Source organism: Falco cherrug, chromosome 4, assembly GCF_023634085.1.
Source record: "Falco cherrug isolate bFalChe1 chromosome 4, bFalChe1.pri, whole genome shotgun sequence".
In the NCBI taxonomy this organism is placed as follows: domain Eukaryota; kingdom Metazoa; phylum Chordata; class Aves; order Falconiformes; family Falconidae; genus Falco; species Falco cherrug.
Window position 1 is genome coordinate 21,517,654 of NC_073700.1, and position 24,055 is coordinate 21,541,708.

At 40.5% G+C, this 24,055-nt stretch overlaps 1 long non-coding RNA gene across 1 annotated transcript in view; it reads right to left on the reverse strand.

The window, feature by feature from the left end:
- LOC129736034 (uncharacterized) overlaps nt 1–19,406 on the reverse strand; it is a 41,791-nt gene extending 22,385 nt beyond the window's left edge. Inside the window, exons 1-3 of the long non-coding RNA XR_008732183.1 lie at nt 19,287–19,406; nt 17,673–17,873; nt 15,110–15,150 (exon numbers count right to left, since the gene is read on the reverse strand). This is a non-coding gene — a long non-coding RNA (uncharacterized LOC129736034). The remainder of the gene's footprint in view (nt 1–15,109; nt 15,151–17,672; nt 17,874–19,286) is intronic.
- Nucleotides 19,407–24,055: the final 4,649 nt, after the last annotated feature.

A 24,055-nucleotide genomic window follows, 5' to 3' on the forward strand; every position in this document is an offset into this window, starting at 1 on the left:
TTCCATGTAATAATTCAACTATACAATGAACAGCAGCAACATCCCTGATAAATTTATCTCTGTATTTTATATATTGCTATATAAAAAAATCAACTTTTCTAGTTATCATCTTAGTTTGAACACACTCTGAAAACCTGAGAGCTTGAGGCTCAGCTTTTATCTCTTCTTCAGAGATCTTTGTCTTGACTCTTGAACTCCTGTTCACTCCTATTCAGACAAGGGGCAATATTTCTACTGACTACCATGGGAACAGGATTGGGCCGTTAATGTGTATTTGACATAGAAAAGCAGACTAATTGAAGTCTAAATGTTTTTAGAGGTCTCGTTAGGTTGATTTTAATGAGGATTTTTAAAGCTGCCGTATTTCTCATTTTTTTCCTCTCAGAATTTTTTCCTTAGCAGCAATGTGAGTTATAAAGTGTTCAACCAGTCTTTTGTGTTTTCTCAATACCATTGAATCTGTGCACCTCACAAATTCTAAAAATAAATAGAAATGAAAGCCAAACCCTTTCTCTTTCCTTTCTTTAATCACACCTCTCCATGAGTAGGGAGTGCACTTTGCCCAATTGAATTTTCTTTCACTCAAAACTTTGTGAAAAGCAAACACTAATGGAGATGCAATCTCCATCGCAGAGTGAACTTACTTTGAAATTCAAGTGACTATACATGGAATTTTTTTCAGATCTATTTTGCAATTGCAATGCAGCTTTTAAATGGCATTAATGGCAAGTATTCAACAACTGAAATTACAGCAGCCAAATTATATTCTGATAATTGCAGAATTAACTTGGGCCGCTGTTTCAAGAGGGTGTTTACCCCTGGGAAGAGGGCTGAGCCAGGTATGGGCATCCTAGACCACCTTCCATTTAGCAGTATATATTAGTTTGATTAAAGTTAATAAAGCAAGAAGAGATTTAGCAAATGGAACTAATGTTCAGAGATAATTTCAGTTGGAATGAATGAACAAGAGATGTGGAGAAGTAATTACAGGAATTTGCTAAAGACCTCTAGGGTGAAATGCACATGACCACAGCACACTGTATGAAGAAACAGAATGAGAAACAAAACATTGTTAGTAATAGGATGCTTCAATTATCCAGAAGTAAATTGGGAACAGCCTGTGGTAGTACTGCCAGGATCTTTATAACAATGCAGACGTAGCGCAGCATTGTTAGAGAACCAGTTGGTAAGCAGGCTGCAAGAGGCTGGAGAAAAATATGTGAGCTAAGTATTATCAGGGTGGCTGCCATTCTGCTGTTCACATCGCTCAGTGCTCACAGCTGGAGCAGCTCCTTTGGTGGACCAAGGTGCCACCCAACACCAACACTCATCCAGTCAAGGGTGGACTGCAGACGACATGCCACAACTTAGGTACTTTAATTTTGTTTTATATAGCTCTAGAGTAATTTTTAGAAAGCAAAATAGTAATAAAGAGAAGAGCTTTAAACTCTAAAGCAATGTACTTGTTAGCATTTTACTCCTCTGGCTGATCTGGATTACAGCACAGTGATACTTTTTTACTCTGATGAACTCTGAAAGACTCTGACAGGACTTAGCTGCACTCTTTTAATCTAAGAGTATAACCTGTAATCAATAAGAAAGGCTTTTAAAATCATCAATAATTTATTCAAAATTATTCAGTTTTTCAGCCTTCCAGGAACACTGTTTGTGATTCAATGTAATTTCAGCATAAATAACATGTTAATTTTACCCTTCTCCAACCATAATGTTGTTGCTGCAATAGGAATTAATACTGAAAAGCTACAGTTCATTCTGTTGTATAAAACATTAAAAGACAGGCAGGCGCTATGTAGTCATCATCATGCTTATGCCAGGTTGAAGCTGAGTGATTTGGGGGGCAGGTGTCGATGGCATGCAGGGGGTTGCAGCACACCGGGGTGGGTAGCATGGAGGAAGACTCTCAGCGCATATTTTGCAGGTCCTGTGCTACAGAAAATGCTGCTCTCATCTGGAAAGCGACTGTGCAAAACTGTGGACACCGAGTTTTATGTGCACTGTCTCTTGGTGATTCCTGCGCAGATGTGTCAATTTATAATTCAAGGCTGTTTCTTCAGCAGCCAGATTCAGCAAATTCATTCTAAGATTTGAGGCTCAAGCTGGGTTCACTCTTTCCTTCCTTCTCTCCTTCCATCCTTTCTTCCATCCTGATTTCAGTCTTTCATTTCACTGTTTGAGCTAAGCTAACAAAGATACAGGTGTATTTTTATACCCTAAAGAAAACTGTGTGTTTCTAAATACACTCAGAGATGACAAGTCTGGAGTTGATGTGCTTAATTTACAAAGCAGAATCCAATTACACCCATTCTCGTCAGAGTACACATATCCCCTCTGAAAAGCAAAGGAAGCACTGCAAGTTTCCTGTATGTAGGAAATTTCTGTACATCCAGCATTATTTTAGATAGACTCATTTTTCTGGATGACATTTCAAAATAGATGTGTAAGCAGGGATCATGGGACCACTTTTGCAACAATCATTAAAAAGATCTCTGCTCTGCCTAGTAGAAACTTGATAAAAATGTATAAGGGAACAACATTACTAGCTAATTGGAAAACTGCTGTACAAATATGCACATGGAAGTTGACATCCTCAACCAAGGTGATGAGATAGTGGCATTAAAATCACAAAATTCCTTAATTTGTGTGTGTGGACTTTGATATGATAAACACCTTGGTCATCAGAGGACTGTAGCCTGAACAAGAATCACAACTTCTGAGGGCAGCCTCTGTTTCCAGCCCTTGCACTGGCCTCATTTGACACCATTTTACTCTGAGAATGGATTTTCACCCTATCCCTAAAGCGAAGCTTAAAAACATATTGACAGGACACAGAATTTTGGGGCAAGTCCAACTTCTGGGTACGCTCTGTGGGACATCACCCTCGGTTCAGTGACGCTGAACCTCACCATGTTCAACGGGGCTGTGTAGTCCTAAGCAAAAACCGAAATGCCATTTATTTTTGTGATAGAATTAACACTCCTCTGCCCGCCCTGCCGGACATTGAGGGGAATGACCTTTGGGTTTATTCTTGTTTTGCTGTTAATGATGGAATAGCATGTATGTACTGTCTTGCACTACTTGCTAGGTTTGAGCTCGACAAACACCTGCAAAGCCCTAACTGTATAGGCATCCCACACGGGGGTACTCCCTGTGCAGTCACAGCTCCTTATGCACCACTAAGTCATGTGAAGGACAGAGATCAGGAGCCTAGAAGGTTCAACACGTAAAATAATAAACAGAAACGAGCACAGAAATGAGTACCTGCAAATGTTCATTTTCCAGTGGCACTAATGAGAACATTGTTACATGTAAAAGGTACCTTTTGGGGTTTTACCTTGCCATTGTCTTGTGGCGCTTTAGCCTGCAAAACTTCCCATCAGGTTCCGTATTCTTTCTCTTGTGTGGTTCACACAATTAAGTGATAATGCCATGTTTTTGACATCTGTCTGATTTCCATGACAACAGATTATGAAACCAGGTGTAGTGAGCATGTGAGGCGAAAACTAAGAAAAACCATGAAGCTAAATGAAGATTTAATCAATATGGAGAAACAAAGCAACAAAGGGTGGGAAGGAAAGACATAACAAAGGTATTTCCTTCGTAGGAGGAATATGGTTTTCTATTTGCTTTCCACTATCCAGACATTATAGAACATAAGGATGAACCTGTACTCATTAGAGAAACACAATGTTAGCAGACTTTAAAAAGCAAAGAGCCCTGGTCTAGCTGGTGGCCCTCACCAGGTAAGCCATAGGTCCTTCCCTGCAGGAGGGTCCCGCTCACCCCGGCCTTCAGCCAGCACCCGCTCTCCACGCTGAGCAACGCCTGAGCTCTAGGACCAGCATCCCCACACACCAACCACCAAATACTAACCCTTCTTTCTCTTCCTCTTATGAATAATACAACCTATAAGCAAAGATGGAAGGAATGCGAGTGATTTTATCAGGATAGAATAGCCTGAAGGGACGTACAATTTTCAAAAGCCTAAAAGGTCACTTTGGGGAAGAGATCAGGCTGTTTTCTGTGCCCGCGGTGAACTGGACACAGAAGTAATGAATCCAGATTGCAGTAAGAGATACCTAAGTTTTTAAGGAAAAAAAAAATATCTTCCTAATAGTTTGGGAAGGTGATCACTGGGAAAAAAATGGTAAGGGAAGCTGCGGGCTCTCCGTAATAGGAGACAAGAACGGGTCAGAGAAGCATCTGTCAAGTGTGGTTCAGGGAGTGCTGGTCCCCTCCGGCAGTGGGAAAGGATCGTGCAGTCTTTCTGCATCTCTCCAAGCCCAATTTTCTACTGTATTCAAGCCACGAACATTGAAAACTCCTTAATTCTTTAGCCTGTGATTTCAGCTTCAGTAGTTTGCTTGTACTACTTGTTTAAGTTCATAAACTATGTCACACCAGGCTAAGCTGGACATCTTGAAGTACCGCCAAAAAAGGAAAGAGAAGAAAATGACTGTAATCCGTGGTATTTTGAAAAGAAGAGGCATAAATAAGTTTTAAAGCCATGAGCACATAGAGAAAGAAATCATGGGAAGAGAACTGACTGACTGAGCGAAGAATGAGTATTTGGACTCCGTGTTAGTACGGCCAAAGGCAGGCAGGGAATAATAGTGGGAAGGCTGATGTTGCCTGATTTTCAAGGGATAATGTATCTATTTTAGTGAAGTAATTCTACACATCTGGATTTCCTTCAGGAATTTTCTTTCCTTAGGTGAGGACATCACTTAGCAGGACTGGGAAGCAGTTGTGGCAGGAGTAATTCACCAGCTGGCTGGCAGAGAGAACAGCTCTGAGCTCCGGGCTGGGAGAGCGGTCAGGAAGAAATACATGGGAATTCTGAAACATTTGTCAGTAGTGTTAGGAGTTCAATTTGGCACAGGCAGGGGCATAATAATGCTAGAGTTACTTTTGGGCCTTTGTACACTGCAATATAAATCTCACACTGGCTCAATTTGTGTTCATTTTATGTGTGAAACATTAATAGATTTTTAATATACTGGCACTAGATAGAATGAACTTCAGCAACATCAAAAAGAAAAACCGACATTGCACAATACACAGGGAAATATACTTATGGCATTTTACACTGCTCTGATAAGTAGTGTGATAGGTCAGTGCAGGTGAAACACAGGTTACATGGCCTTGAAGATTTCTTAGGTGCAGTAAATAATTGTTATTGGACTAGAGACCAAGAAGTGTAGGTATATGTGCAGCTTGCAGCAACTGAAACACTAAAGGGCTTCCCAAGCATGCGGAAATCAGCCTACACTGACTAGATTAATTCTATATCTAGAATTTAATCCAGCTTACTTCTAAAGCTACTGTATTCTGTGTTATGTTGTTATTATAACTGACTGGGCAGTTACAACCACCAGCTAAGTCCACTCTTCTTTATTTATTTTAATGGTCTTAAATCACTTGCAGTATTGGAAATGGTGAAGGACCTACCTGGAACCTCTTGTAAACATTGCCCATGGACATCCCTCAGTAAATTGAAAGAGGTGGATTTTTTCTGTATAGGGAGAAGTTTGCTCACATACTATTAAAATCTACAGCATGTGCTGGACCAAGTTAGAGAAGGTAAAAAGCTGAATAGTGAAGCACTGGACTTAGGCAGTTTCCATTAATAGTTAACCAGGTTCTAGACACAGTCATGTACTAGATAAATAAGAAAATGTTTTCTCTATGCCTCTTCTTCTATCATTGCTACCAGTATGCTTATAAATACTTCACACTTCTTGGCTGCAAGCTCTACTTTCCTGTTTTATGTTTGCCCAGTAGCTAGTGCAATCAGCTCTTCATCTTGAGGATTAATACTGAAATATTAAAAAGCTGAGATTCTCTTCTTTAACTGCTGTCAATGAGCTGCTCCTGCATGCACCAGAGGAGGAACCAGCCTTCCACAGGAGCAGATCCATTCGCCAGGGTTAACAGTAAGCTTCAACATTATTTCGGGTAGCTGGTGTTTTTCATGCAAACTGCATCACAAATGTTATATGGAGTTATAAACTTAATATAAAAAGCAGATGGAGAGAAATTAAAAGAGATAGTCAAGGGAGAAGAGATGAGATATAAAAATAGATGGAACTGGTGAAGCATAGAAGTTGCAGAAAAGCTGTTCCAGATGCCAGGAGCTACTCCAGAGAGGAGTCTCATCCCAGCAACGGGGAGTGGTATGAAAGTGCACTGAGCAGCTTAAGGGACAAAGGGAAAAATATGCAAAAAGCCTTTAATGTTTGCCTCCAAAAATAAGCAAATACTATTTTGAACACCTCATTTCTTGAAAATTATATCATGAAGTTAAAAGAAGCAAATATGTTTACCCTCAATATCAGCAATTAGACAAAATTTCACACCTCATTTATTAATATTCCATGTAGAAAGTATAGAAAGCGAGTTGTCATTTTAAGACAGTGAGCAAAAGCAAAAGAGTGTATGTTCATATGTTATGGCATACTTTACTTTGCAACCATAGAAACTCTTCCAGTTCTGTTTGCTTGATTTTTTAAATGTCTTAACACATACCCAAATTGATCTCATAACCCACTTATGTGGCCAACTCTGGGATTCCAATAGTGCGGGTGCCATAGCTTCTGCTTTACACCATGCTGCCTACAGCTCCTCCTGTAGGAAACACTCTCACTGCAGTACTTCTGGATGGAAAAATATGACTTTGTGCTTTCATACGCATATTAATTACATTACACTTATTTTTCTTTTTTTATACAATGTTGTCTAAACCAAAGCCACTTCAACAGGTAAATCCATAAACCTACAGGGAAAAAAGCTCAAAATACTAGATATATGTGTGCATGTATATAAATACACGCACTTTCAATTCTCCTTTCTAACCTAAGTAGCTAATAAAGGTGGAGTAGGAAAATGTGTCATTTTTTTATAACCTCATTGACGACACTGATGAATATAACTTTATTAGAAGGAGCAGATGTTGTCTTAAACCCTTGAGGTATCTCTGATAAGGAGCATTGCCTTTCTGAATTTGCCGGCAAATACTATCTAAAATTTCAATCTCACTATTATGTACAACTCTACAAACCAGCATTTCTCTTTTTCAAACAATGAGTCATAGTCTTTGCAATGTTTCTTGTGCTTTTAGGACTGTCTTTATTACAACATGACCCAAACTAATCTTATCTGGGTTAACAAATATTTTTACACATACGATCTATGTTTTGTCTTTCATTCAAGTGTTTGCAACCTTTGATGTAATCCACGGTGATCACTGGTACAGATATCCTGACTGGAATGGTTAATTTCTAGAATGAAATGTGTTACTTTCCATGAGAGCCAAACTGTTTCCCAGAAGGCTTTTTAGACTGCAGAGGCTCTCTATAGCAGGCTCCCCATCAATACAAAGCTTAGACAAAGTAAGAATATAGCAATTAGATGACATTTGTGGCCATTACCATCAAAGAACAGTATATTAATGATGTTATACAGAACTATTTCCCAGTATTTCCTTAGAAACTCTTGTTGGGTCTACCCATAAATGTCTCATAAAAGCTATAAATATTCAAGAAAGGAAGTCAGTTACGTTTAAAGACCTCTAATAGGCACTATGAATGAATTCTGAGCCATATAATAGCCAGACACCTGTGAAAAATGGCAAGAGGATGTGATCTATACATTATATATGAGGCACTTTGCTACAGCTGCAAAGATTTCTAGTTATTCAGCAAAGACAGAAAATTAAGACAAGAGCATATAACAAAAATGTTGTTTGAATTAGGTCTTGTATGGTGTTGCTTCTTACTCAGCAATCATTACAGTAATTAGTTTTGCACAAAATGCACAAAATAGATTTATAAAAGCTCATAAATTCAAGTAATATGCAAATTCAGATTTCTTGTATTTATTTAACTTTCTACAAGCTACTTGAAATGCTTTTGTGATCAAAGTAAATGAATAATTCCAAGAAGATGCATCAGCGGAGTTGGACACTGAGATGTCACTGAGATATATTTCAGTTATGCTGTGTTTATTTTCAATATACAGCTATTAAAATCATGGCAATACTAACACTTAAAAATTTTACTGAACTCTTAGGTTTTCTCTCTCCTTCCTCCCTTCGTTCTTTTTCTTTTAATCAGTAGGAAAAACGAAACTTGCTTCAGGTCCTTGGCTCACATTGACATTGATAAAAATTTGTCACAGGTGTTGAGGAAAGCAATTCGTAGCTGCAAAACGCATCGGGGTCTGTCATTGCAGGTGGAGCTGCCTGACATAGTCTCCAGATTTACAGAGGACTTGTTCAGAGGGTCTGAACCCACACAGCCTTTTTGAGGCTAATGGACCCACAGTAAATTACCCTGACTAAAAACCTGGCATCCTCACTCGTGACTGTCCTCAGCATCAGATCTGCAAGTGATGGACCGCCCGGTGCAAACTCTGTGCCCAGACGCTGTAATTCATTGCAGAGGGGCTCTGCGCTTCAGGAATGGTATTAAACAAACAAAAGGATGATCTCTCCTGTCAGGCCAGTGTTGTTATGGCATGCTGCCTCTCTGACACACAGGGAGCCTGCTCATCCCACCTGCTGTTGGGCAGGTATTGAAGCACTGTGCGTTACTCTGCAAAATGGGCTCGGAAATTAAAAATGGAGATTGCGTTTTCTTTCCCCTACCTAAACAAGTGTCTCTCTTTTTTTGCTCACACCTCTGCCTTAGATAGGTTGAGAAAATGACTGGTGGCTGGAAACACCAGTTATGGGAAAGTCTGTCCTCAGTTCTGCAATAGGATTGTGCTGCTGAGAATAAAATTTTAAAATAACACCAGGGAAGCAGGGGAAGATTGCTTGTTTCTCTGATCATTACCATTAAAGCCTGCCACGACATCTCTTTAAGATGCTTCAGTCACTCATGTTACATGGCAGACTTGAGATGTCTTTGAGTTTGTACCAGTAGCCAGACAAAAGCGAGGTTCCTTCTCCACACAGCAGTTTTATAGCTGTGTGATACACAAACCTCCTTCACTCTGTGTGACGGATGCCTGTCTTTTCAGAAACACCATTCCTGTGATTTGTGTTGGATAGTCTTGTGGTACTCTTACTACACCTGAGGAATGATTGAGTGGGAGAAAAGCTACATCTGTGCCCCAGCATCCCCAGAATCCTCTTTAGCTTCAACAAGCTGAAGCCCAGCACCAGCTATGGAGACTTCCACTTTCTGAAAATTCACGGACCGTTCTCACCTCATAGTGTTTGTTTGAATCCTACTTAATGAATGATTCCTCTTGCAAAATAAAAAATTAATGAATGCATTTACTGATGACAAAAGCTGTTACAATCTTTAGGCACTGAAGTTGAAAAACCTACATAACAGGATATAAGCACAGCGTTGTTAAAAATGTTCTTTAAAAATATTTGTATTGTAGGAAGTAATAGCTGTATGTATATAGTCCCTGACTTTTTGGTTGTTAATATACTTTCCAAAATATCAGGTTATTTTTCACTTTCTGGGAATGAAACACTTTCTTTCATTAATGCAGCAATCTATGGGTCTGCATGGTGGCAAGTTACCTACAAAAACTACCTCAGATCAGGAAAAAAGTTTGGACTTTCAGTGCAGCTGAATAATTTTCACAGTTTGGCTTTTCTATATGCCCAGCACCTGGGAGTGGCCCCTTAGCTATTTGTGTTTGCTTTTCCCTTAACAGATTATTCATCTGTCTTCCTCCAACTCTAAGCAGAAAGACATGCTGCAGTAAAACCTGTTGCCACCAGACTCTTCTCCAACCACAGAAGTGTAGCATTCCCCCAGGGATGATCCCCTCTGGAGAAAGGGAAGAAAGAAAGCAAAAAAAAAAAAAAAAAAAAAACCCCAATGAATATTTATCCCTACAGCTCTGCAGCAGGAAGAATTTCCATCTCTTTTTCTATGTCTGCAGCTGCAACAAAAAGGGACAAAAAAATCCCTTCTCATGATAATGGGAAGAAAATAGGACCACTGTAGCACCTGTGGCAGTGCTGCACCTCCTGAATTCACGCCAAGGTGAAGCTGGCAACACTGGGGAAGCCCATCGTGCATCTCCTGGGGTGACACCAGGGGATGGTTCCCTGCCTGAGGAGTCACCAGCAGCCCAAGGACCAGGCTAGAGCCTTGCCTGGTGTAAATCAGCCTAAACATACCGACTTTCATTCACTGCTTTGATTTACTGTGGCTGGGAATCTGGCTCTGTGCGTTAAAGACTGGCCATGGGAAGGTATGTCAAGGCTGCAGAGACATACTCTCCACAATTTGGATCAAAGTAATGAGCACTCGAGGAGGAATATAAAGAGAACTGAGTTCATTTTAAAATTTATGGGAGTCCTTTATCATTCAAACTCTGGTGGAAATGATTGCCTTGAAGATTATAACACTCATACCAAAGCCAGCCATGGACTGGCATTTAATCGTTCTCAAAATTGATTTTAAAATTCAGCATAGGAGCTACAACATTAAAAATAAAAAGCTTCATAATAAGTTCATTCTTAAGCATTTTTGGCTTTGATGTAAGGAAGACAATTTATATGTCGAAAAATCTGCCATGCTAGGTCTTGGCACCAATCTTAAGGAAGGGATTATTCCATATATGTGGTTGTACATCACCTACTGAAGGGAAGACCAAGGCTATAATTAGGCATCTCTCAGTGTCATCGTGTTAGGTATCTTTGGATAATTGTTGCTACCCACATGGTTATCCATATGTTTTACTGTGAAGTATGATTAATTCTCCTCTTTTTCAATACAATAAGTATTTTATGCAGGGAATACATCTTTATGAACAGGAAAATTCCTGTGTAACAGGAAAATAAAGCTCCTAATCCCACCAATCTCCTGGGTAAAATTCAGCCCCGTAAATGGCATCAAGGTCTCGGTTTCCATGAGTTGTTTATAGCGACAGGAGGTCCCCCAGATAAGGCAGGCTGCTCAAAATCTACCATCTGTCCAGACAACACAGCCCAATCCTTTTTAAAGTTTTAAGTAGGCATTGTTTTTTATGCCTGTTGGATTTTTTTCCTTTTTTTTCCTCATGCATTAATACATTTTGAAGAGGGAGGAACATCCCCCCTAATTGCTGTGTGCACCGCTCAGGGACTGCATTCACACTGCTCAGGGCCGACCTTGCACAGAACTGGCAGAATTCTTCTGAAAATGTCTGAGAATTATGAAATGTGGAAGTGGTGGAAAAACTAACAGCTTTCTTTAAGCAGTTGAACACCAGGGCAATTTATAATTTATTTTATTGAGCCATAGAAAGCTGTATTTGCTTCTCAGTAATGCACAAAATGCTTGCTTAAATCCTCAGCCTCTGGTTTGTTAGGCGGCAATTCTGTATGCTTTCTGACCAGCCTACATCCCCACCTGCCCCAAGCTTGTACAAGACTTACCAGCAGGGAAAACAGCTAAAAATTGCAGTTATTAGTCACTATTCTCCTCTTCTTCTGAGTCATTAACATCAATTACTAACCACTGCATTGTCAATTAAGACTATCACTTGCTGCTATTCACTGCTAATGTGCTAATTGTCATCAATTTACTGCTTCAATTATGTGGTCATATACTTGCCTCGAGGTATACTGATTTGATATAAGGATCTTGAGGAGAAACATACTCTCTCATTGATTTTAATGCGAGAAAAGAAACCTGGAGTGAGTCTGAACATGTTGGATGTACTTGCAGTATGCTCCTAGTGCAAAATTATTCTAACAGACAGATGATGGTAAGGGGGTGGGGGGGAATAATGTGTTTAAACTTAGTATTTTATGGGATTGCTGTTTATTCTTGACCCTTCCACTGAAATTATGTTATTTCACCTGAAATAGATTCATAGATCTTGTTCACTCTGTAGTCGTGTATATATTTTTGCCTAATTATATCTGATTGCTTACTGCGTGTTGTACTTTCTAATGAGCATTGAATTATTAATCTACTGCCTAGTCTGTTCCAGCATACAAAAGGGAAAGACGTCTGTTGTCATTGAAGCACAGTCTATTGTGTTCCCTTCAAGAAGCAGAAGCAAACTTTAGGATTCAGCAATGTGTCAGATTCTTACTACAGACATAACCAAGTTCTCTTTGACAGGTTTTAAATAATATGTTTTGGTATGCTTTATCTGACACTAAGCTGCCCTGAAAATAGTAAAGCAAGTCTGCTAGCAAGAATAAAATCAGACAATCTCCTAAGGAAAAAAAAAATAAAATCTGTGTCTCTCCTGCCTCTGTTTTTCAATCCTTAGGCAAATAACCTTGTAGGCTGCATGAAATAGTTTAATTTCTTTTATTGTAGCTCAGCAGTACAAGGAGACAAAGCAGAGATATGCTTATCTATAGCAAGGGTCCAGTGGAAATGATGTATCCTTTTCCCGTCAAAGGAACATTGATTTTTCACATAATGTTGTGATGGGCACTTGATTTCCATGGGCAAAATTTATTCATAACGGGGTGGGGTGGGGGGGTGGAATCCTAATACAAATCATTTCAGCAACCAAGAACCAAGTGATGCTCATAACCCTTCTGTTCAGCAGGTGGAGGCTGTGCTGCCCGTGGCCCTCAGCCAGCGGCTCTGCAGCCGGACCCCAGCGCTGCCCAGCACGGAGGGAAGCCCCCCGGGGGCCAGGTAGGCTGAGAAAGGGCCGGTGCTGTGGGGTCAGGGAGGGAGCGGGGGCACGCCAAATGTGGATCTGATGGGACAACTTTTACTGAAATGCTTTTTAAAATGTTTGCCCTGGAAACAAGTAGATTTAAGCTGAGGTCAGCGGTTATCTTGCCTTTCGCAGGGTAGGCATTGGAGAGGCTGATGGCAATTTGTCATTAAGTAACAGTTCTCATTAGCTGTGTAAATCTGTTGTCTTATCTCCCACATTAATAGCAGTTGCTCTGATGCAACTTGCCATTGATGTATGGATTTTAACTCTGCATGTGCAGAAAGATTTGGTGCATCTTGCTGGCTGTTAGCTTGTGTCCAGCTGTGCAATTTGGTGCTTCCATGTCCAACCTTCCTGTCAGCTGGTACTTTAACATAAGAGGGCATGTGTGTATGGGGGCGGCGTTGGTTTTGAATTTTTTAAGCATTTATTTGCTCTCTGAACCTCTTTGCTTAATGCTGCTTGTGCAGGACAAGGTAAATGGCTATTTTGGTAGTTGGCATCTTCGCTTTCTGTGGACTTGTTCCAATCTAAACCTGTTCTTCATCTATAAAGGTATACCAGGTTCAGTGCATTAGTTTAAATTTTGATGAAAAGGAATGATGCCAGTATAATAAATGAAGATGTCTGTCATTTTGTTTAGGAGCTTTTTTAGATCAGCTTGAGGAAAATTTGGAGAAGGGAGACCAGCTTCAAATGTTTTAGAACTGCTAGGTTAAACATTGCTTTGGCTCCGTCACTACTGAAACATGGGCTTCACTGAAACTGAGTGGCATAAATTTTGGTCTATTTTTTCTAGACCTAGATTTTTTTGCTTATCTGTTCTTACCTCTATTCTGGGACATAAATTTCTGGAAAAGAAGAACCCAATAGAAGCTACAGATTCTGTACATTTTAACTGCTGCTTGCTGAAATTAGTTTAATATAACAGTTACTCTCTCTTTTTTTTTTTTCTTTTTTTTTTCCCAAATATATTTTCTATATAAACATACTTGAAACATGATTCAGTGTTTGGGAATGTAGTAGTCAAATGGGAGGAGGAGGGAACTATTGAATAATAAGGTGGGAATGAGTTGCACAGTGAAGTCACTGGGTGGAAGCGAGCAGTCCCTTGATGGGCAGCGATCCCTGTGGCACGTACCACCCTATGCTCGCACAGCTCTATCAGACAGGGCTAGTGAGGTCCTTAACTCCAGAGTGTGCTCTGGCGTCAGCATGGTGTGGCTGTGATCTCAGTTGGGGCGTCAGTGCAGGCTCTGACACCCCCTGAAAAATGCAGTACCTAGGCGTACCTTAGAAAGCCAAAACAGATCACCTTTGCATAGCCAAAATGAACCTTCTAGAAATTTGAAAAGGATGTATAGACACATTTTGTTGATGTATAAATACCTTCCAGACTCCCTAAACTGACTAGTTAAAATCTCATTTCTACTGCCTATGGTCTCATTTCCTGGCACTAATGGGTTCGTGACCAGTGACCGCATATTTTATCTTGGACCTGAAAGACAGAAGTGACTGGTACACGTGGACTGACCGTGAATGTCTTGAGCTCTGCATAGTCTGTACCTGACAACTGTGTTTCTTTCACAACCATTTCTCTTTGATCTCGCCTGTTAAAGCAAAACCTAAAATTGACAAGGCATCTGCTTCCAAAACCCTCTTCCTACAATGGCGCTATGAGCACTCTGACAGCAAATACCAGCTCACTGACTGCTCATGTACGTTGCTGAAATATTGCTTTCACATACCAAAAGCATCTACATAAATTGGGAACCTGTCAGCTTCCCAAATCCTTCAGAGAGCCCAGTGGGTCCTCCAGCATGTATATACAACTGGGGACTTCTGAGAACATGCTAGAACAGAAGTACCTAATACCCATAAGAAGGACAGGAGAGACAAATAATGTTCATGAAGAGTTACTCACAAGCTCTGCCACATTACCTGTTGGGAGGGGTGAGGGAAGTGGAACTACAACAGCTGTGGAGATGTTCCTGGATGGTGACAGTGTTGGTATCTGGTCCCCCTAATGGCATGTGCACGTTAATGAGATACAAAATAGTTGTGAGCAATACAGACGTGGCTGGGCTTAGTGCTCACTGTGCCACGGGATGAGGTGCAGATGTCAAGAAAAGGAAGAAAAGGACTTGAGAGCCTTGGTGCATGCATGCAGGGTGATTGCAGCTGGGCAAGGAGGATGTTTTAATGTGACAAGTCTGAAGAATGATGGTCTTCTCCTGACCTCTCTCTCCCAGCTGTAAACTCCTAGTCCAGATGTAAAAGGCTACAGTTAAAATTAAAGACCTTTTCTTTTCCATCCTGCTTGTTGCAGGTCCCTACCTGAATCCTAATTAACATGTTGATTTATTTTAACTGTAACTATAAAAGTAGTGATCCTCCTTTATTAACGATTGGGAAGGGGAGAAATAAACAGCCTATAACTTACGTTAGCATCAGATGTTCAGATGGAAGCTGTTGGGTCGATCTCTAAAGACAAAGACACGAGAGGGAAAGTCTGGTATCATGCTTAGGAAGTAACTTTCAAATTGTTGGTTACTTTAGAAACATAAAAAAGAAGAAATTGCCAAGTTTGTTTTCCTTTTTTTTGGGGGGGTGGGGTGGGGTAGGGGGGGGAGTTAAAACTCTTTTTTTCTTCAAACAATTTGCTCTAGTCCTAGAAAGTATTTGAAAGACTTGAATACAATTCCTTTTGAAAACTTCAATCCAGTTTCACTATTTAGGTAGGTAATACCACAAATACAGATGGCATTTACCATTGCCTTCTTTCCTCCCAATCTGTTCTCTTTTCTGGGTTAATAGCTTCTCCCACTCTGATCTTCTATTTCAAAATAGAGTGTTTAAAAATAAAATGGCAGATTTCTCTTTGCTTTTCCTCTCTTCTTCTCCACTTCTATATTCTGACTTCGTTACCTTTGGCTCACCTCATCTGCCTACACAGAAAGCATTTTGTTTGTCAGATTTTCTATATAACTTTTCCTAGAACTCAGAGAAAGCAGTTCTTGAAGAATAACTTTCATGCCTTTCAACCCAATTAATATTTTTACTTAAAAAATTCTGTTCTCTATAATTTTTAAGTGTGACTTACAAAGAGAAGACAAGTGAGAAGTTAAGGGGAAGAAAAAACAGGAAAGGGGGGGGGAAATTATGCACTTTAGTTTTGGTTTTGCCTGTAATCATGACACTGGGTCCGTTGTTCTCTATTAGAACTGAAGGTATTGAATTTGGAGATTCATGCATGAACTAAAAATTAACAGGAAAAAAAAATCAGTTTAGTGAAATCCAAAGAAAGTTCTTACAATGAAATTGTGTGGGGAGTGGGTGTGTCAGACTGATCTTTGATAGAACTTTTTTCTTTTAAAAAGTTATTTAACCACAGTATTTTCTCTTTTTTAAAAAAAAACAACAACCCACATTTCAAGAAGAAAATATTGTTCACAATGTAAATGTTAAAATACAGCATTTTGAAAACAGAAGTGAAACTCTTCTTTTTCCAGACATCTTAGTTCATTTTGGAAGTATTCCAGAAGTAATCATTTAAGACTTTCAAATGAACCTGTTCTGTTTTCTTGCTCTAAAAGCATTCTTTAAGCCAGACTCGGTTTTGAATGCTTTCAGCTTCCTTAATAATGATCTCTTTGACAGATTTACCATGAGCAGAATAATAATAAAATCATCCAGTTGCGGTGGCCATACTTCCCTGTCCCAATAACACAAAAAAGGTTCACACCAGACCATCCTGTCATTTGCAAACTTTTTGTCACATTTTGTCACAGCAGGGATCAATATTTGCCAGGGCGCCAACACGGCAGCTCCATATGCTGCCTCTTTCATTAGTGCTTTGCATGGAGGGTATGGCAAAGATAACGCCGCGGTGCCACCCCTGCTGTCCCTTAGGGAGGCTGGTGCCGGGGAGCTGCACAAATGGCTTTGGTCTCCTGGTAAGGCAGATATGGTCACGCTTCTGTTGGTAGAAGAGAAAAGGCAACCAGCAGCTTCACTACGGGTGATTTGCCTTTTATTTTAGTGGGAGTTGGATGGGTGTTTGGGTGCTTAACACCACTCCAACATTTTCGCAGGCTGATTAATCCACAAAAAGCTTGTAATTATCTGTGTGTTTCCCTCTGGACTTCTTAGCATGTGTTGGTGTCTGGCTCTCTCTTTACAGCATATGCTATCCATTTCCCAAATCTATTACAAACCAATAAAAGATAACTTATGGGGAGTCAAGGCTGCACAAGTACCCTTTCACGTGCAGTGTGGTCTTTGTTTATTGTGTCATTCATTAAGTTACATGGGTAAAAAAAAATGCCATGGCAACACAATGCTACAGTTACAGACAATGAAGTGATGTACCGATTACCAGACAACATATACTAATTAAAGACACTCAACAATTTCATCTTTTGCTGCATGATGAGCAGAAAGGAAAAAGGCAGCAGGTGCAATGGTGGTGCAAGTTTGCCACTTGAGGAAATGTGTGGAAGAAAACACATTGTGTGCTGCTTGTTTCCCACTGCTGTTAGGCAAGTGGATTCTTTGAGAACTTAAAATGAACCACAAATGTTTCCCTTGACCCAACTAATCTCTGTACCTTTATATTTCTAATAAAGGTACCCTTGTGATCATTAAAGAATTCATATTTAAATGCTAGCTGTCACAATGTGTTTTCTGAAGGCCAGATCTGGTGCTATTGGGTGTTGGTTTGACTGATATCCATTGACTTAAATTAATACTGAATTTTCAACTGCAGCTACTTTCTTGTATTAGAGCCATTTGGAATTTGAGATGTTTATGTTCTGGTAAAAGCAGTTTGATATTTTTTCCCGACTACAAATAAAGTTCAGACAGTTGTTCTATCACAGCAAGAAGATTATCCTCTTCCTTAGACCACTTCCATGACCTTATGCTTTTTGCTTTTAGAAAATTAGCCTGGGAAGCGTATATCTATAAAAGGACCCTTTTTTTTTTTTCCTTCTCCCTTTACATACCTGGTGCTTCTCAGACACATAGCATGGACCAGCTTGGCTTCCCAGGCAGCAGGAGGGGTGACCAGACACATCCAGCCACAATGAGCTCCTGGGAAGGACTTTCCTCTTTGGCCTCTCATGGTATTCTGTTTCTCTCTCATGAATCAGGATTTTTCTGGGAGCTGAAGATATGATTTGAATAGGAGCTTTCACAGAAACAAGCTGAAAACAGTGGTTGATATGGTCATAAACGCAGCCCATCACTTTTTATTGCACAATATCACACTGTGATATCTCTGTCACTCACATCTTACATTTCCCTCTTAAAGAAGATGCTAGGCATGCACAAATAGTCAAAGCCAACAGCTGACTACCTCACCTCAAAGCATCTTGTACAGTGGCTTGTCCTGGGAGCCGTTCTCCTGCAGAATGAGGTTTAGCTCTTCCCATGCAGAGGAAAGAAGTGACTGGTCTCTCAAACTGGAAAGCAGAATCTTGCCAACTCATCATTTTCCCCCTAGTTTTGTGGTTCCAACCCTTAGCCTTCCTGATCTTTTCACCTGTAGAGTGTTTTTCACCTTATATTGTGTAGTATCCCATTCTTATACGGTTTTCACTGTACTTCCTAGCTAGACAATATACTGCTCCCCACAAAGCCGTCAGCCAGTGGTCTGGGACTCTGACCTCTTGAAACCCCTTCAATAGTAATGTGGGAAACAGAGCCGAGCCTACTTGCTGTTTATACAAACAGGAAAGTGCATTGTCTCTGATGTATTAAATTGATTTGAAATAATCATTTAAGCAACTGGATATGCATATATGGAAGAATACATGCAGACAGAAAATTAAATTGTATAGATCATGATCATCTCAGGGTTGATTAAATGAAATGAGAGTGCATTTCCTCTTTCATATGGAAAGAAGCTTAACGTTAAAAAAAACTAATCTTTTCTAAGATAAAGTTCATTAACACAATGATTATTCATTTGGCTTTTATAATGATACTGCTGCTTAATCACCAGAACATTGCTTCCTGTGCTCTAGGAGAACCAGCAGGAAACATTTGAAGAGACAGAGCTGGTGCTAATGCAGCAGCAGACAGAATGGAAATCTTAGTGCTTTTCATTTTAAAAGTGGCATCGTATTCCTGCTCAGGTTTCTAAAAACCTACCCGTCAAACAGCATGAGCTTTAAACCCAACATTAAATTTATATAGCAATGAAGCCTCAGGTTTCCTGTTTCTACACAGTTAACATCTAAGTTTCCTCCTGGGTCCATTTCCATTATTTATTATATTATTTGCCTAGAGTAGCACCCTAGAGAAGCATTGTAATCAGGAACTGAGGCTGTGTTGGGAGAAATACAGTATAGTTGCTCCAGAGTTGGTATGGCCTCTTGAGTTTATAATCCTAATAAGCAAGGCAAACAGTAATAGAGATAGATAAACAAATGCTGGAGGTAGTTGTCTGGTTAATGACTTCCTTTTGCAGCAGTTTTGATTCCCCACTTCATGCTCCTGCACAGTTTCAACCAAACCTCCTATGCTCAGCTGCCTGGGTCACTTTGAAACTCCAGTGTCAATCCCATGTTCCCTTCCTTCACCTGCTGAACAGGTTTATTTGGTCTTTCACTTACCATTTACATTCTTTGTTGTTATCTTCCTTCATCTTGCTCTCCTTGAACTTCCCACACAGGTCCATGCCTGAGAGTCCGGCTGGTCTGCTGCCACTTCAGATGCCATTGAGCAATGTCACTTTATCTTCCCCTTCCTGGTGGTGTTATAGGGCGGGGCTTGGAGTAATTTAACTCTTTTTGTGTTTGGGGGTTTTTGGGTTGGTTTTTTTTTTTCCCCTAAGAAAGAGTGGGGCAAGCAAGTAGTTGGGAGATGTTTTCAAAGAAAGAGGAAAGAGTTTGGAAAGCAAGCAGAGGGGATTTTAGGACCTGATAATGCTGTGAAGATAGGGGAGGGCAGGATCTGTTTACAGGCAGCCACACAATGGCCCTTTCTCCATAACGAAAGTGGATGTACCAGTAGTCAGCAAAGGCTTCCATTCAGCAGCGGAAGAGTTCACAGAAATACTGTGTTCTTCAGGCAGCTGCTCACAAGCATTTGTTTGCTTATTTTTACTTCTGCAGGAAAGGGAAGTCTTATAAAGAGCAGGATTCTTGCTCACAAAAATGTCCAAAAATGGGACAGGAAAACTGGAACGCAGATCTGAGTAACTCTATGTGCACACTTCTTTAAAAGACTGAAATCAAAGGGGTGCGGTGTGAGCCACCTGGGTTTGAGAGGTGTGCGAGCTCTCACTGAACAGCCCTGCTGAGCTCTGAGGCGATCTGAGCAGGAGGTGGGTTGCCTTCTGCTTGTTCTCCTCTAAAACTTTTTTGGCAAGCAACAGCTCATGCCACTAGCTTATGCTCCTGGTCTGTACAAATAGTTTATACTGGATGGATCATTATCTGCATCCTGCTGACATGTGAAATGACAGATAAAATTACTGCGTATCAGACGACTTTTTGACTCCTTTCTTCCAGAAGCTCTTGGGCCTCTTATGCACAAGAAGGGGCGACTGGGAAGTGGTTTGTTTTGCCTAAAAATTTCTAAAGGAATTCACATTTTGCTTGTGCTCTCCACTCTTCATTACAGGCTGTGTCCCTCTGTTCTTGTTCCCTGGGGATAATTTTATGGCTGTACTCAGTAGGGACAGTAAGTGCCTTTGTTTCTTGTACCTGCTCATAGCAGTAGGGAGAAAACAGTAGGATGAAAACAATTAAGGAAAATGTAGCAACACTCTTCCACTCTAATTGGAGCTGTCATAATCCAAATTAACAAATAAAGACATTCTTGCAAGAGATCTGCTATTGAAGTCCACAAAAATGGTTAAATGGTTACATCTGACAGCAGAACTTCTGATTGCAAGTATGTGTTCCCCCACAAATACAATGGAGTACATGGATAGATCCTATTTTAACATTTTGACAGCATTGGAGAGTCCTGGATCTGTTGCAGACCCTTTCCATGAGCTGAGCCAAATCCTCTGAAGGACTGGTGACAATTTTAAAGTGCCTTGTAGCTGCGATGAAATATTTAGTCCTCCCTCCTGCTGCTGCTGTTGTGGGGTTCATGGGGTGGGTTCTGAGGCTGATAATGCACTCGGGCTCTGGAGGAAGGCTTGCAGCTGGGCATTGGCTTCCAGAGGTCCCTTGCAACTCAACTGCTTGGTAATGGGTGCAGCGAGCGATCTGCCGGGGGTCTGGTCACAGCCAGCAGACGTTAGCTGTGGCTGAAACGTGTGTGCACAGTGTGGGAGCCAGCCGAGTGGTGATGCAAGCTATGGGCACCGAGGCCGTGAAGACCTGTTAGATGCCCTTGCTCAGCTGTACTTCCACAGAACTCACGCGTGAGTGTGAACTGAGGCTACTTGAACTGAAGATTGAAGTATTCCCAGAGATGCCAAAGAGCAAACCTTTCCGGAGGCTGCCCAGGCACTCAGTCTGGTCAGCTGCAGAACAAGCAGCGGTTCGGTGAGATGTCAGGGACTGCTATTTTGCATTAGCCTCCTAAAATGAGAGTTGAGCAAAATGTAGCACTCCAGAGTGGAATAGCATTTCCCTGCCCTCAGGGCACTTACAAGAATAAATGCATGCAAGACTAAGGGGGAGCTGTGCTATTAAGAATCATTAGAAGCAGCTTATTTCTGTTATAACACAGTGCACTGTTTCAGAGGTTTTAGTGGAAATATTTTTTTCCAAATCTCTGCCTTGTTCTTTCCCTTTCCCTCTTAGATTCTTTAGCATCCACCTTCCAGAACAGTCAAAAGAATGGGACAGCATTTTTAAATTGAGATGTGCAAACAGCTGTCTGATTCATCTCCCACTAGTCACATGCATAAGAAAATGAAAAATATTTACTACAGGCCATTGTTTCTGCATTTAATTATGTATTTCTTTGTTTTAATTTATAAAAGCATAAGAATCATCCATCATACGCTCTGGGCACTCCTAGCTATTAACTGAAAACGCAGTATGCCATACAATTAAGGCAAACAAAGCAAGACTAAAAAGCTTCATAATAAATAAGAAAACCACAATGCCTGTTTACGATAATGGAAGAAGTCAGCAAAATCACGTATTGGCACAGGAGATCAGCTGCCAGTGCAGGGCAAAGGCATGTGCTCTGCTGTGAAAATACAGTTCCCTCAGGGCAGGATTACCCAGTTCTTCCAGTAGAGTGGACCAGGCAGGAGAGAGCCAGGGAGCACCAAAACACAAACGTTCTTGAAATCAAAACAATCCGCTATCAACTTCAATGAGAATTTTGCTCACAGGCAACTTTCTTTCCCAAGACATCTCTTACATAGTTCTTACAGCATAAATAGCCCCTCATTCTTCAGTTTTAAAGGAAATAAATGATGCTTTCAACCCAGTCCTTTTCATTCCCTGTGAGTGATATCAGAAAAGCAGTGGTGCTGGTTATGTCTATGTAGATACAGTCTTGCAGTGCAGATGTGTTATTTAAATCACAATGCTGGGAATACATTTGTGTCAGTAGCTTTCCATCTCCTCTACCAAGCATTAAAGTTATGATCAGAAGAAAGTACGGTTTCATGAGCACCACTGTATTTTCCTCTTTTCACAAGTCAGTTTGCTACATCTGAAGAGCTTACTCATGCATTCCCATCCAGTTCATTTTTATTACAGCTATGTGTTTGTTACAGATAAGCTCCAAGGATGCAGCTGAAATCTGGGCTCTTTCCAGATTCCATGTATTTTCCCAGGTTTTAATCGTTATATAACACTGTGTAATGACACAAGCTCCCTCTTGCAGAAATAAAATTGCCAAACTAGGTTTATCGAATTTTTGAAGGGTACAAAGTTCAGATAAGAAAAGTTGAGATAGTAATCAAAAATGTCAGTGAGAATTATTTAAGTTTCTGAAAGCATAAAATGGTGTTTTCTTCTTTTTTTTTTTTTTTTTCTTCTTACAGTATTCTGATTTCCCACATACTTAATATTTGGGGAAATCTCTTCTTCATGGGTTTTTCTTCTTTTCCCTCCCTTCTAACAGAACACCTCCCAGCTGCATTGCAATGGCTCCGCAGAGAATAGCCAGTGGTCACTTCTCAGACACCAGGAACGGGCCTTTGCCCTTGGTGGCAGCTGCTGGCAGGCTTCTTGCAAATTCTGCAGAATCAGGTGCATTGATGGCATTTGCTTGGCCCACGGGGGTCAACCAGGTAATGGAGAAAAGGGGGAAACCTGCAGACAATCTGGATGCCACACAGAAGTGCAATTTTCCATCTCTTTCAGTAAGTAGTTAGAATAGAAACGTTGTGATTCTTTATATATTTTTTTTTTTTTTTTTTTAATCCTGAATAGCAAAGGAGTGGTCATTCTCATTACTCTTATAAATGTCTGATCTTTACTGGAATCCTACTGTCTCCTTGCACACAACTCATTATCCGAAAAGGATAGGTGTTGCATGTTTGACATTTTCAAACAAAAAATAAAAACTTTTAATCCAGATGATTCGTAAAACATTTCTGCTGCTGCCATTTATAGGTTCAGATATGAGTAGTACATCCAGCAGTGATGAGTGATGGCTAAAATGACAGATTGTGTGACAGACTTCAAAGCAGAGAGGAATTCTGTGAATGTGATTCCCTTGATATTTTAGCATTTACAAGTCTGACTTTTATATGTGTAATCTGGCTGAATGAAAGGCCGAGAATTGTGTATATCCATTTTTGTTGTTGAGCTCACTTTAGCCAGGACAGCACTAAACTTCAGCTCCCTTCCTCTCTTCCCAGTTTCTGCTATCCTTGTAGTCCTTTTCCTACCCCTCCTTTTCATTCTTCAGTTTAAGAGGAGGAATAAAAGGCAGGTGGAGGGCAAGAAAAGGAGAATTATCCCAGAATAGCTGGACCCTGATTACAGTGGTGGAGATAACAAGATCTCTGTGTTCAGACCTTCCCCAGGTCACGATCGAAATGAAGTCAATGACACCACACAAGTGCAGACCAGTCGTGCAGTAGGAAATGCTACATCTTACATTATGGACATTGTGTCCTGACATGGTTTTTTCCACTGCTTCTTCCATTTATGTGAGCCTTCAAAAGAGTAGTTTCTAATTACAAAATTAGAAAAGCTATAGTCAGCCTTTCTCCTCTTTCTTTCAAATTTTAACAGTACCTACATGGCAGTTCATATGGTTTGGTTCTAGGTCGGTCCTGCAAGATCCTTATGGGTCTCTTCCAATTCCAGATGTTGTGTGACTCTGGTTCCCACCACCGCCACCGCACTCGGCAATTGTGGTGGGTGACACCCAGCTGCAGAGCAAAGCTCAAAGAGTACCTGAGGTTATTCCTGGCTGTTCTATTATTCATGAATTATTCAGTGGTAAA